This window comes from Hippoglossus hippoglossus, chromosome 21, assembly GCF_009819705.1.
Source record: "Hippoglossus hippoglossus isolate fHipHip1 chromosome 21, fHipHip1.pri, whole genome shotgun sequence".
NCBI lineage: Eukaryota > Metazoa > Chordata > Actinopteri > Pleuronectiformes > Pleuronectidae > Hippoglossus > Hippoglossus hippoglossus.
In genome coordinates, this window is record NC_047171.1 from 3,299,919 (window position 1) to 3,314,129 (window position 14,211).

Below are 14,211 nucleotides of genomic sequence, written 5' to 3' on the forward strand. Positions count from 1 at the left end.
GTGCAAAGTGACGATGCTTTCAGAAGAATTTGCATTTATTTATTATTATTATTATTATTATTATAAATAGTAATGTTGGTGCTGCTTTAATTGCTGCGGTTAATGCTAATAACACTACACCTCCATATAAGTACCAATATTAGTGTGTGTGTGTGTGTGTGTGTGTGTGTGTGCTCTAATCACAGCAGTAAATATATGTTTACTTCAGGATCAGTTGAGAAACGCCCATTTTTAATGGAGGGGGGAAACTCTTCAAATAGTCAGTGTGTAGTTTTAATGATGAGAGAAAATGTACTGACTGAACCTTTAATGTCCATCAAACTGCAATACTATACATGACAAATAGAGGGCAGCATTTATCAAGAAATACCGTCACTGCTGCTCTTTAAAGTAACGGACTGAATGTCCTTATTTAGAGCTGAAGAGGTCGCCTGTTCAAAGTACTGATTCAATGTTCAGAGCATCGTGGTGTGTTAATAAGAAGCAGATATGATGAAGCACAATTACTGAACTGAACTTAAAGCATCAGGAAATACAAACCTGTGACTATAGATTGTTTTTCACTATAATGTGAAATCCATGGATGCTCTTTGTTTCAAATGCTCTCATGTACACATTAAACCTCCAACCTGTAATGAGAGGTTATACAAATATACATTTACTTGTGTAATGTTAAATAATATAATATAGTCAGATAACAAATAGGCAGACATATAACCCACTTTTTTTTTTTTAAGAAATCTCACTAATAACATTAGAGAGTTACATTTTTTACATTGTTTAATTAGTATTTTACATTGCTTACATCTTAAATTATTAAGAAATCAAAACTTGAAAAACTCTGTGTATTCTCATAATAATAATCATGTTAATACAGTTGTCCAATCAGCTTTATCCAGGAGTAATCTTAAGATTGTTGTACATGCTTTTAATTTCTCATGTTTAGATTAATGTAACTCATTCTACACTAGTCTGAGTCAGTGATGTGTACATTCATGGCAGTTCATCCAAAATGCAGCTTATCCTCTTTTAATCACATTCAAATACAATTAGTTTTTTAATGCATCAGACCGGCTTATGCTCTAAACCGATATTTGATTATTTCAATTATTTTACATTTATTATTGGCTTCTTTTGATTAATAATTTCTCATAATTCTAATTGTTCTTTAATTGCTCTCATCATTTCATCTTGTAAAGCACTTTTTTAACTTTGTTTTGAAAAGTGTTACATAAAGTCTTGTTTTTATTATGACAACAACAATACCGACTGATATTTTTTATTGCTTTTTCCACATTTAAGATATATTTATTTTATTGTTGTTGTAAGTCTAACAGATCCCACTACTACTCTCTGGTTTTAACGTTCATCCACACGTGTGTCTCCAGCCTGAACCTTTTCCCGGCTGCTGGGAGACGCAGGTGGAGGTGAAGCCGTCTGCTGCCCTGAGAAAACCCTGCGGTGCCGTCAGCGGCACAGAGAGATGGAGTGAATGGAGCTCAGTGATGAGCAGATAAGAGGACAAGGTCTCCTCTGTGCTCCAGCAGAGGGCCGCCTCCCTCACCTCACTTACCTCATTCACTCCATAAACGGATGTGACGGCAGTGATTCTGGGTCTCAGGTGGAGGGTTGGACTCTGAAAGACTCATTTGTTGCCACAGTGAGCAGAACAAGGCTTTCTTAATATTTCATCTAATAACAAATACATCACCACAGTTTTTTATGTTGTGTTCATGTCACTTTAGTGGACACTGTGTTGCAGTATTACAAGAATATACTAGTTTTTAAATGGAAACAAATCAGTCGCCCTTTAACTGAAAATATGTGTTTTTAATTTCTTGGACAGAAAAACATTTAATCCCATGTGCACATCAACATTTTCCATCACTGAGCTATTTTTCATTCAACACTGGAACTGAAGTATAATTAATTTAGAACAAAATTATTTTTATTATTGAATTATGAATAGATATAGTTTAAAAAATCTAAACAATTTACTGATAAATTAGGCACAGATTAATTTCAAATGTGCACCATATGAACATGACAGAAGGAATGTAAAATAAAATGATCACTAATCTATGTATAACCGGTATCAGATGGAAACTATGCAAAGTATTTATAAAATTATGTATCAACTGATTGTTATTGGGATGTTTAACCACAAGATCACATCAGAATTAGTTTCAGATTATCTACTAACGTGGACGATAAATTCACATAAACAGTCTGAAATCACAAGCTGCAGATGTTATCACTGAAGAATGTATGAGGTAATATGGTCAAACTATAATCTTATAATCTCCTGTGATCCTCAGCTCTTCTCCTCGCCTCTCCATCTTTATTCCTTCTCCTCCTCCTCCTCCTCCCTCTTTGATTCTCTCCCCAGCAGCTTTGCTGTCAGTACTTTGCGGTGACATTCCTCTATTATTGCAATCAGAAAAGCTCGGCCAGCTCATTAAAATTCCTGCTTGTAGGACCATAGCAGCACGGGAGAGAGGGCCAGTGAGCCTGACTCCGCCATTCACCCTCCTTTGAGGCCGTGCACAGGCCCAGAGGCACAGGGAGCTGCAGAGGCCGCTCATGTGCACAGGCCGGTGTTGAGAGTGGGCACTCAGGCATGATGCAAATGTAGAGAGAGACAATAGGTGGCAGCACAGCCGGGCCCGACAATCATTCAGCGACTCAGGGTCTTTTCATCCCCTCCACCTCTCCACCTCTTGTTGCCTCACGTCTCTGCTGTGGAGCCTCTCACCAGTCAACAAAGACTTGAAGGTTTCAGATGCTGAACTGCCTCTTGGAACGTTTTATTTGTGTACGTGGGTTTTTTTGTATTTTGGTGAATATTGTAGTTCTGCTCTTGTTATGGAGGAGTTCATAAAACACAATGTTTTGTTATGTCAACAATAATAAGCACTTAAATTCATCTCCACTCTGACCACCTACACAACGCTGCTTACATGTGAAACTATTCAATACAATCTACACATTTTTACAATTTATACCGAACATCACAAACCTGAAATAGGTTTGTTCTTCTCTTTTCATACTTAAAGTTCAATTCTGAAATGAGGAAGCCTTTGTCAGTTGTGCCAGTAAAATAAAATAGAAAATTAAATCAGAAGTCTGTAGGAAAAACATGAAAATTCACTTAAAGAGACATTAAAATGAGTTTTACTTTCATTACTTTGATTAAAGGACATTAACTGTTCAGTCATGAATCAGCTGTTAAAACCCTGAGGTGTTTGTTAATGACTAATATTGTGCTGTTATCATGGTGCATATCAAACCACGCTGCAAACAGCCTCTCACATTCATTGACAACAAACTCAGTGCTTAGTACTTTGACAACTATACTACATTTGATAAAATACACCATCAAGCTGTGCACTGCCGGGGCTGTATAGTGTCCAGCCAAGAGAAACAAGTACAAAAACACAACTAAGTAGTTACAGATACGTCTTAACTGTTCAAAACATTTAAACCGAGCCTGAGATGCATGTTGTCGTGTGGAATTTGCACAAGTACAACACATAAGTACAAACTGGAAGATGCGTTGTTTACATTTTCTATTATATTCATTTAGCAAACAGGCCTGTAGTTACTGGTTAGACTCTGCACATTAAGATTCTAAATATAAAACATATTTATAACACTGTCAGCACATTTTGCCACTTTTACCCCAAAAATCTGAATCCATCATCTCTTGACTTTCCTTCTAAATAAGTATACTGCACACCCCAGGGTTGGTTTAGGTGAAATCCACATGATCCACATAATAAATAAAAGGTCCAGCCCAGTTGAAAAGGCCTGGATGGGAACACACAAAGCATGAATTATGAAGATTGTTGTCTCTTTCTTTTTGTTTAAATCATCAAGCCCTGACTGTAACTACAGGCTTCGGTTTGCATTTGTTGGTGCATGTGACTTTTGGGGTTTTAGTTGCAGATCAGAGAGCGTCTTGATTACCAGTCCACCCACTCCCAAAGAAACACTGGGAGAAAAAACACGTTAAAAGCTCTCGTTTTCTAACCGTAAAGGGAACTTCACGTAACGGTCACTGACTCCTGCAGCTGCAGTGTTTGATAACGCGCGGACACAAGCGCATTGCACGGGCGGCACATGCACAACCGTGAAGCCCGTGGAGAATCGAACAGTAAATGAAACTTTATCTGAACTTTTTTCCTGCCCTCTCCCAACTGCTGGATTGAGTTAGCCCGGCCCATCTGGTGCAGCAAATGGCCCAACTCACCAGGGAGCGAGGGGGGGGGGGGGGGGGAAGAGGAGGAGGAGGAGGAGGAGGAGGAGGGGGGGATTGAAAACAGATCGGCAGCTTGAGGATCTCAACACCACCGCATGTCTCTGCAACAACTGCCGAGTGAAGCCAAACCCGCTGCGACTCCACAAACTTTTTACTCGCGAGAAGAAGAAGAAGATTCCTCTTTTTTTGTTTTTACGCACGATGTTAGTTTGCTGAGGACGCGCGTGCAGTCGCGAGCGCACCTCCCGGGAAGAAGAAGATGGATTGTAAGAAAAAGTTAGACTCGACTTGTGCCGCGCACTGAGACTCTCTCTCTCTCTCTCTCCCTCCCTCTCTCTCTCTCTCTCTCCCCGGGACACAACCAGGGGCTGGCGATGCCCTGCAAACTTTGCGTGTTTTAAAACAGAAAGTTTTTTTGTCCCCAAGTCGGTTCATGGAGTTTCGCGTTGTGCGTGTTCCGGAGCTGGTGCCAGCGGCGCAGTCGTTGTAGGCTCCGGGAATCCGACTCCAGGGCGAAGTTTTTTTTCCTCCTCGGGACAAAATAAGTGGAAGAGGAGCTGCGGCGGAGAGACGCGAGAGGACAGAGACACAGAAGGTGAGAAGGACGTTTGTGTGGTGATGTGGTGATGTGTGAGTTTTGGGGAGAAGTTTGATTTCATTTGTTTTGTGTGTTTTCTATATGCTCACACACTCTCCTCCTCCTCCTGCTGTCTGCTGCCTTGCTCAGGGCAGCGGCAGCAGCAGATGAGGCTCCGGGCAGCAGCACATCTCATTTGCACTTTGAACTTATCTGACACAGGAATCCAAAAAATTCTTGTCCTGCAACTTGATCCATATGGGAAAGAGATGTGATCAGAAAGCTCGGCGCCAACCCCCCCCCCCCCCACTCGTCTTTCAACACTTTAACACAAACTGTATTCTACTGTTTTCCTCTGAAGTCCACAGAAAATGCAAAGTTGGTTGAAATTTCATGGTTAAATCAAAAAGATGAGGAAAAAAGATTAAAACAACTCTGCAAACCCACAAGTTCATTCCCAACATCAAGGAAAACACCTCTCTTCTATTTTCACACTTAATGAAAAACAATCACAAACACACACACACACACACACACACACACACACACACACACACACACACACACACACACACACACACACTCTCTCTCTCTCTCTCTCTCTCTCTCTCTCTCTCTCTCTCTCTCTCTCTCTCTCTTCTCACTTTTTAGAGCACTTTACTTTTTAATCTCTTAATGCTACTAAGCAAAGAACACAACCTGTGGAGTGTCAGCAGCAGCCGGGGACTCATCCCTCCCCGGTGACATGTGTACTTATTGATCAAAGATTCAAAGTTGACTGTTTGCTCTCCAGCCTGAGCAGTCAACAAACACTTGACGCCTTTGTGGGGCCCTTAACCAGATAGATTTGCTGTTGGCTTCCCCCCCCCCCTCGATCTCACAGGCGCTGCTGCTGCTAACGATTCCCCAAAACTCATGTGCAGACTCACGAGTCCCCACACAGTTGTTCTGACCCACATCCTAATTAAAAACAAACTGTTTTTGCATGTAATTCACATTTGAAAACCAAATGGATCCTTGGACGATTGTTGTTTTGTTTTTTTTGCCCCTAGAAAAGTTGGAAAATCGTTGGTGTTCAAAAACAAAATGAATGTTTTATAAGTTTCAAATAGCAGTAACAGTTTAATTGAGTACGAATGCATGCGTGTGTGTTTTCCTCTTCACATGATGACAAACCCAGGCAGGGCTCAGGCGATTTGCATGAGAAGAAGAAAAAAAAAAGGAAAAAAGTTTTTAGTGCGTTTGCCCATTGTAAGGAATGAACAGTTAGGGCCTACGGAGAGTGAAAGGAGTGAAGAATGGATGAGCCCATTCAGCTCATTCAGCCTCAGCTCGGGGGGGCTCCGCGGCGTTCAGAGACTCCACAGTGGCCGTGTCACTTTCATCTGCAACCCCCCCCCCCCCCGGCCGCTGCCCTGTGCATCGCCTCGGAGACCAGGGCCTCGTTTTTATTGATCCACTGTCGTTCTTTGCCTCGTTTCTGGAAATCTGCAGGAAATTTAATGAGTCAAATACTGGAAAAGGAGTGACCGAGTGTGTGTGTGTGTGTGTGTGTGTGTGTGTGTGTGTGTGTGTGTGTGTGTGTGTGTGTGTGTGTTGGAGGGGTATAGGCCAAGGAGGAGGAGAGAGGAGGTGGGAGTGTGTGTGTGTGTGTGGGGGGGTTAAAGCAAATACCGATGAAGTCTAGCGTACAGGGACAGAGAGGAGGGTGAGGTCTGAGTGACTGAGGAGGGGGGGGCACCCCACCACCACCACCATCTCCTCCTCCTCCTCCTCCTCCTCCACCACAACCAACCCACTCCTGCTGAGTAAACTCAAAAGTTGGAGAAGAGGAAGAAGAAAAAAAAAAGAGCGAGAACCCCGACTGGAATCTCATTTCACTGAGCGAAGACACTGCAGCGTACCAGTGGAGCCATTCAGCCGCCTGTCACCTCAGGACTGGGATGCGCTCGGTGTGCTGTGGTGTGGTGTGGTGTGGTGTGGTGTGGTGTGGTGGAGGCCTTGTGGGAGCCTCACTGGTTGAAAGATGTTTGCACTGGAATTTAGTGGCTGCGGATGAAGGGGAGCTGCTGCTTTTTCCCCTTAAGCAGCGTGTAAACCTCTGACCTGCTGCTGAACGTGCTGCAGTTCAGGGTCAGTGCCTCACACAGTGTTTCCACTGGACTTCTAACATTTAGCCTGAGTGTAAAGACTCGACTTCACTGTTCTTCGTGTGCTTCTGAAGTTTGGCCTATTTGGTAGGTGAGTCCTCCAGAGGCTCATCTGGACACTCTGCAGGGCTTTAGGGGGCTGGCCTGAGAAACTCCAGAGCTTCTGACTTGTACATCTGTATGATGAGAAGAAGGAATCCTAACTTAAAAATATATTTAAAAAATAAAATACAATATCTGACCCCTCACTTACACATTATGTGCTGACACCCTGCCGGCACCAGTGTTTAATTAATTAGCTGCTTGTTTCCCTGTGTGGAAAATACTATATCATTCTTTCTTGTGAGGCTTGACTTCGAAGAGTAAAATGTACCAAATAAAATACCAATTTTTGTATTTATATTATTAAAACAACATAGAATAACATAGACTTAAACTACTTTGTCGTCAGAGATATTCACCAGATCGATGTTTGATCTCACTACGGGATCAGACTGACTCCAACACCTCATCTATAATATGTTTTTGATATCTAAAACTGTGGATTTCTCCTTCCGGTCAGTCAAGAGCATCTTGTGTTTTTTAGCTCTTTTTTTTTATGGCACAGGAAACAGGAAACTGTAACTTTCTGGAGAAGTTTTTGTGTCTTTAAGGACAAACACACACATTTAGGATGTGCAGTTTAAATGAGAACACAGTTATAGAGCAGGATGTGTGCGTTGACTTGACATTACTCTCTGTGTCAGAACTGTAAGATAATAAAGACGTCAAATAATTTAAGACTGTAATCCATAATGAGGGCTTCAATTAACAACTATTTAGATGATTAAAAACTGGTTTCATTCATTGTCCATTGGTTTTTAAAAGTAGTCCGACTGCATCTGTGTGAGGCCTGTGAGGCCTGGCGCCCGCAGCCACGTGTTGAACGATGCCACCATCGCTTACAGTCCACACTTCAGGAGGCAGGAGAAGTGGCAGAACGAGAGAGAGAGAGAGAGCGAGAGAGAGAGAGACGTTCGCTTTCATTCATCTGTAGAGCCCTTCACTGGATCCTTTGCTTTTCAAACGGGGGACAGCACAGGATGGTCCCCGCCGGTCCAAACGCCTGTTGTTTCACTCCCGTCGAGGCGTCCGGCTCATTCTCCCTCAAGTGTGCGAGGTTAAATGGGCTCACATCCTATCCGGCGACAGAGAGAGAGAGTGGAGGGTGAGGTTTGCACGTTTCACCCCCCACATCCCCCGCGCTTCTCTATCTTTGCACCAGAGCAGCTACGAGTGGACACTCAAATCCCCGCACAAAACCTGAGGTCAGGCTGGATTGCAGCGCCGCCGTCAAAGGAGCACGTTCCCGTCGTCTGGCCTCCACACACTCACACGACGGTGGAGGCTGATGTGTGTTTAACAAGCCGTTTTAAGGGCTGCATGGTAAAATAACTGACAAGCTCATTACTGGCCAATTGGGCTCATCAGTCACCGGAGGCCCCCCCCCCCTCATCCAAAGCAGGGACTCAAATGTAATTGTTGTAGAAACAGGTTTTCTCAGGGAAAACTCTCTTTCCAAGTCTAATAACCCTGTTCCTCTTCCTGCGGCTCTGTTATTCTTAAACTGCAGAGGAAGAAGAAACATCAGACCACAGCCAGCTCCACTATCTCCACAAAGACAGGAAAACCTCAACACATTCACTCGTGTGTATACAGTGAACCCTGTGTGATGCATGGTGTGTCATCACGTGCGCAGTACAAAGTTCTTCCCGTCATGCTCTGGCCGAGCTCTCCTCACCCTGACTCATCGGAAACCCGGTCTCCCGAAAGCATTTCAATAGTAACATCATCATTGTCTGTCGGCCCACAACAGAGCAATGGAGGCGGCAGCCCCGCTCTTCTGTGTGTGTCCTGCCCGGGTCACGGGAGGTCACCTCCTTGTGGGAGGGGGATGGGGAGACTGATTTCATTATCTCAACACTAGATAAACTCCCCGGACAATGGAAAGTGACTGATTTGATCTTTTCATCCTTATACTTTTGCAGCTTTGTTCATCATCATTTAGGCTCGATTTTTTTACTTAAGTTACTATTGTTGTGTTTTTACATCAAATGCTGTTAAAGTTATCTACAGATGTTGACACTCAATGTGAAAATGAATGAGATAAAAAACTATTTTATATATGTTTTTTGAATTAGTAAACAAACCAGCACAGTAAGGTGGGAGATGAGTTTAGAGAAGCTTAGTAAACCAACTACTTTACTGCATATGTAAAGAAACAGGGGGAGCTGCATGAAAGCTGATACATTTTGGGCAACTTCCATCATACGAGGCCGAAGACAACAAGTTTTAAAAATGCAAACATCCGTGGGTGCAGAGTTAGACGGAGATAAGGTTACCAGACCTGTGTCTTTAACACGAAGTTGCATCGTGGGTGATAAAACGAGGGAGATTAGTCTGGTCCTGATTCATCGATATTTGATCCTGTTTCTTTTTCAAACTGTCTGACACTGAGGAGGTAGTACGATGCTGAATTGTGTGTAAACGTGTTAGCTGTAATATCTCAGATGTGATAACTTGATCCCTTCTCTCTCTGATTTAGTTTTAAGATCATTGTAACTTGACCATTGTCTGGTCTGGTGACTGTTTCTAACTGCTGGTGAGGGATCGTCATTTTCACATAATCACCTAAAATTGCATGTTGTACTCAGTCGGGAGCTCTGTTGTTTTTTCGAGCACTGTTTGGTCAGAACAGGCCATTTTAAGACATCGCTGCAGATGATGTGAATGATGATATGTTGTTATTTGAGGCCCATGTGGTGTCGTGTGACGTGGCTCCTGTCTGCACCCCTCACTCCGCTCTGTGGTAAATAAACCTCCGGCCAGCTGGTGTAAAAAGATGATACGCCGTTACCACTATTATAAGTGCAAGAGGGGAAAAGATCACGATTTCCCCTCCACTGTATCATTATCACTTCCTCTCCAAACACCCAACAAGCATCTCTATGTGACTGTGGGCCATTGAGACAGACCGACACAGGCTCGCAGACAATGGTGTATTGTCTGCGATGTTTGCCCGAGGCCCTAATCTGATGCAGAGGCAGAGATTGGGGTCTATGCCGAGGCCACTGACAACAAACTCGAGCCAACATACAGAGAAAGAACGAGGAGGAGGAGTGGGATTTGTTTGTGCTGCTAACTCTGGGGTTTGTGTCGGGAAGGGGGAGGGCGAGGAGTTTGTAAGTTATGATTTACACTAGGCCCTCCCATGGCTACAGAGTCGACGCCGCCTCAAGGGCAGGGTGGTTGGACTCCTTTTTCCCTTCACGTTTCCATATGATGGGAGATATTAGACTCCAAATGGTGCTGACTCAGTGCCAGGCCACAGTCTCCGCTCAGATAGAAGCTGGAGACGCGGAGAGTCAGAGCAGAGTGAGCTTGGATATAGAGACATGTGGTTGTCTTTAGCAACCAGCTCTGTAACCTCTCCCTCCGCCCTCACAACATGCCTGTTGCTGCCATCATCTCCTCGCTCTCTCTCTCTCTCTCTCTCTCTCTCTCTCTCTCTCTCTCTCTCTCTCTCTCTCTCTCTCTCTCTCTCTCCCTCTCTCTCTCTCTCTGTGTCTCTCACTCTGGCTCCAGGCCAAGCTGAGGTTTGCTCATGTTTTGTAATCAGCTCATTAGAGAGAAAGTGGGATGAAAACCCGTGTTGGTTACGTGCAGGGCCGTCCCAGCACTCGGTTGTTTCCCATGCGAGACTTCCCAGTGTCAGGCTGCTCTCAGGGTGAACTCAGCAGTGTCAGCAGTTGGTCGTGTTGTAGAGAAGAATTCAAGGACAAGGAAAATGCTGGTGAAGACAGCAGATCTACGTACATATCAATGTGAAAGACTTCATGCTTTTTAAGCAGTAAAGTACCAATTACTGCGGCGGCTGTGGCTCAGGTGGTAGAGTGGGTTGTCCAGTTCCTAGAAGGCCTTCAGTTCGATCCCAGCTTCCCTCATCCTGAGTGCCAAAGTGTCCTTGGGCAAGATCCTGAACCCGACAGTGTGTGAGTGTGAGTGTGGTAGAGGACGTGCTGCGCTGTGCACTGTGTGAATGGGTGAATGGCAAAACTGTTCCGTAAAGCACGTTGTCATCAAGACTAGGAAAAGCTCAAAATAAAAACAGACTGTTTAAACTGAGCTGAAGCGTGGAAGTTATGATGCATCTTAAAATTTAAATGGTTGTTTATAAGTGGTCATAATGCAGCTCTTGACTTATTTAATTTTGAGCCACATATTTATTCCTTTCTGCCCACACACAACGTACCAGAGCAGAACACACAATTAAAGGGACACGTCACGGATCTTACACACAACAGTCATGTTACTTGTCATCGGGAGTACAACTGTGAAAACAGAAACTGAGAATGCGTCTGCCTGTGGAGAGAAAATAGCCCTGTTGATATCGTGTGATTGACATTTTAAAACAAGTGATCACTGACTGGGCTCAAGGCGACAGGAAGTTGTCTGCCTCAAAGTCCTCGACCCCTGAGCAGGGAACAGTTTTCTCAAAGCTCATTCTCCACATTCCGGGGACATCCAGTGTATTTTAGACAGAGGGTCCTGTTAATTGCTGATAACTAACTTTTCAGTTGTTATTTACAATTGACACCACGAGATCTCACCTGGCGACGTGCTGTGTCAGCTGCGACTGATTGGTCACCAGAAACCCCCCCCCACACACACACACACGGCTTGAGATCCCTCCTCCCGTCATCAAAGGCCTTAGATGTGACACCGAAGTGGCAGCAGCTGGTCGTACGAGCCGGCGAAGCACAAGACAGACGCACTGACAACTATCACAACACTTCTCCTGGAGCGGTGAATTCCCCACAGCGCTGTGGAAGCTGAGCCACAGTGAGAGTAGGAGATGCCAACTTTGATTTGGCCGAACGCTAACTCTGGATCGCAAATCTACCATATTTAACCTCGACCATAACTACTACGTACCCAACCGTAACTCTAACCTTAACCTAAACCTTACTCTTACCTCAAAACGTGTTCACCTTGTACTGATTTACATCGTGAAGAATCTCCATTAGGACGACAAGTCTCCATGATGCGACCATGTAAACAGATTCAGGTCCTCACAACATGAGTAATACCTGGACCACACACACAAAGCCAGTTTGACTTAAGTAGTTGCCCAAGTTATTGACAGCTGAAGCAGTTGAGAGCGAGTGCTAACAACACATTTAAGACGAATGACCCCGGCCAAATGTTTCACAGAGGAGGCCGGCTCCACTCAGCAGTGTGCAATGTGGCTCAGGTGACAGCTGTGACATTAACACACACACACACACCAGACACACACACACACTCAGCTGTTATACACCAGCAAGAAAAAACACAACACATTACATTAAGTTGTGAGTGAAGATTATCATTAAAGGTCCTGCAAGGGACTTTTCAGTTTAGTGTTTCCACTGTCACCTGTCGTAAATACCTCGGTCCAGACAGCATGTGCTTTTGTTTTGGAAGTAGTTAAAAAAAAAAGACACACACACATGTAGCGAGGTCAGGACTCACACCAAGAAAACACCACAACGCTGCAGCTCTCTTTCTCGTCCATCTTGTTTTTAAGGGACCTGGAGTTTGGCGAGGAACAGACTCAGGAGCGCTGGTCTGTACGGGGTTAGCCTTTAGCTTAGCCTTTAGCCCAGTGCGTAGGCCGGCTCACTTCCCCCCGCTTCTGTTTCCTCTTCCTCCGCCTTAACATAGGCTTTTCCAGTAAATCGTTGCCCTGACCTTAATCCGTCCCAACCACAGACATTGAGAATAGTTTATAGAAAAAGCTAATTTTCTCCCTGATTGTCTCATTTGCCGTTTTAGGTCATAAAGAGGCAGCAAAAACTTTTTTAGAATAAAAAGTAGAATAAACTATTCTCCAGAATATGTTGCTTATTTCTGGTTCTGACTCAAGGGGTTGGTCAGTTGATGGTTGGTCCCGCCCTCCTGTCCAAACTGAAGACATATGGTCCCTAGACGATGAGGCTACTGACAAACTGCTTCAGCACTTCATGAATCATTTGGTCCTCCAATGATGCCTCGGCCTTCCTGTTTGTTACGTGTATGTTAAAAGTCAACTCCACCTATTCTACACATCAGAATCAAGAGGCGTGCCAGAGAGGAACAAATGCATATATCAAAAAGCGCTGTAGAAAGCCCTTTGTGGCTCCGGAGGGAGGGAGCTTTCCTGACCTCTGTAGCTGTTTCCTCATCTCTGCTTGAGACCAGAGACGTCAGCTGCTACAAGCATAAACTGAACATCTCTGCTTCTCCCGTATCAGTTTTCTCAAAGTGTGTGCCATGAGCCCGACAATGTTTTAGGAGCGCCATGCTAAATTGGTGGACTACTCTTTAATCTGCAAGTTGATTCTGTGCCTCTCGAGTTAGTGTCTGCTCATTGACGAAGGCAAGGAAAACCCACATTGCGTCCGTGTAGATTCCTCCCCGCCGGGGACTCTGTGTAGGCTCTGAGCTCCACATCTGTTTTCTGTTGGTGGAGGGAGACGAAAAGATCAACCACAGGATATTGCCTTTACTAGCAGGAAAGGTCAGGTTCAGGGGTGGGGTAGAACTCATCCACGAGGCTTTTGTCTGCTGTTTTAGATGCCTGTTATATTACATCAGTTGTTAGCTGCTCTTCACTCTGTGTCTTCTGCAATCCGCTGGATGGTTGGGTTCTGGTCGTGGGTTTGAGTCCCCGTGTGCTGCCGGCAGATTGTGAACGTTTTAAACAGACATGAGATTCAAAAATAAATTGGGATATGGTGGAGAACATATTTCAACAAGCCCTGATTCACATGACTACATTGAAAACAGCGTCTACACGTTTGGACACATCACGCTATAGGTCTTTAGAAAACCTACACCTTGATTTGGGAAAGCAGACTATGACAACACTCTCCTCCCCGGAGACCTGAAATCTATACATGCTTTTAGTGAATGTCTCAGCCTGTGAATCAGACTAATGGTTCATGTGCCGCTGTCACAGATCTCACGGTCGGTTTCATGACCTTTCAGACCCGAGCTTCAAATCCTCACAGCGAGTGTGTTTCTCCAAAGACAAGTGATTCACCCAAAGAGAATTTGCTCTGTCCTAGTTTAAACTTGTTCGCTGCTAGAGGTCTCTGTTGCTCACTGTCACGTGCACTTCACTGTACAACAAAGACATTCCTGGACTGATATTGATGGCG

General features: G+C 44.3%; 1 protein-coding gene across 2 annotated transcripts in view; it reads left to right on the forward strand.

Annotated features, from left to right (window-relative positions):
* The first annotated feature begins 4,259 nt into the window (after positions 1–4,259).
* The window catches only part of gli2a (GLI family zinc finger 2a), a 71,614-nt gene continuing 61,662 nt past the window's right edge, over positions 4,260–14,211 (forward strand). For both annotated transcript variants that reach the window (XM_034574611.1, XM_034574612.1), the window contains exon 1: positions 4,260–4,856. The gene's annotated coding sequence lies outside the window, so the exon portion shown is untranslated. The remainder of the gene's footprint in view (positions 4,857–14,211) is intronic.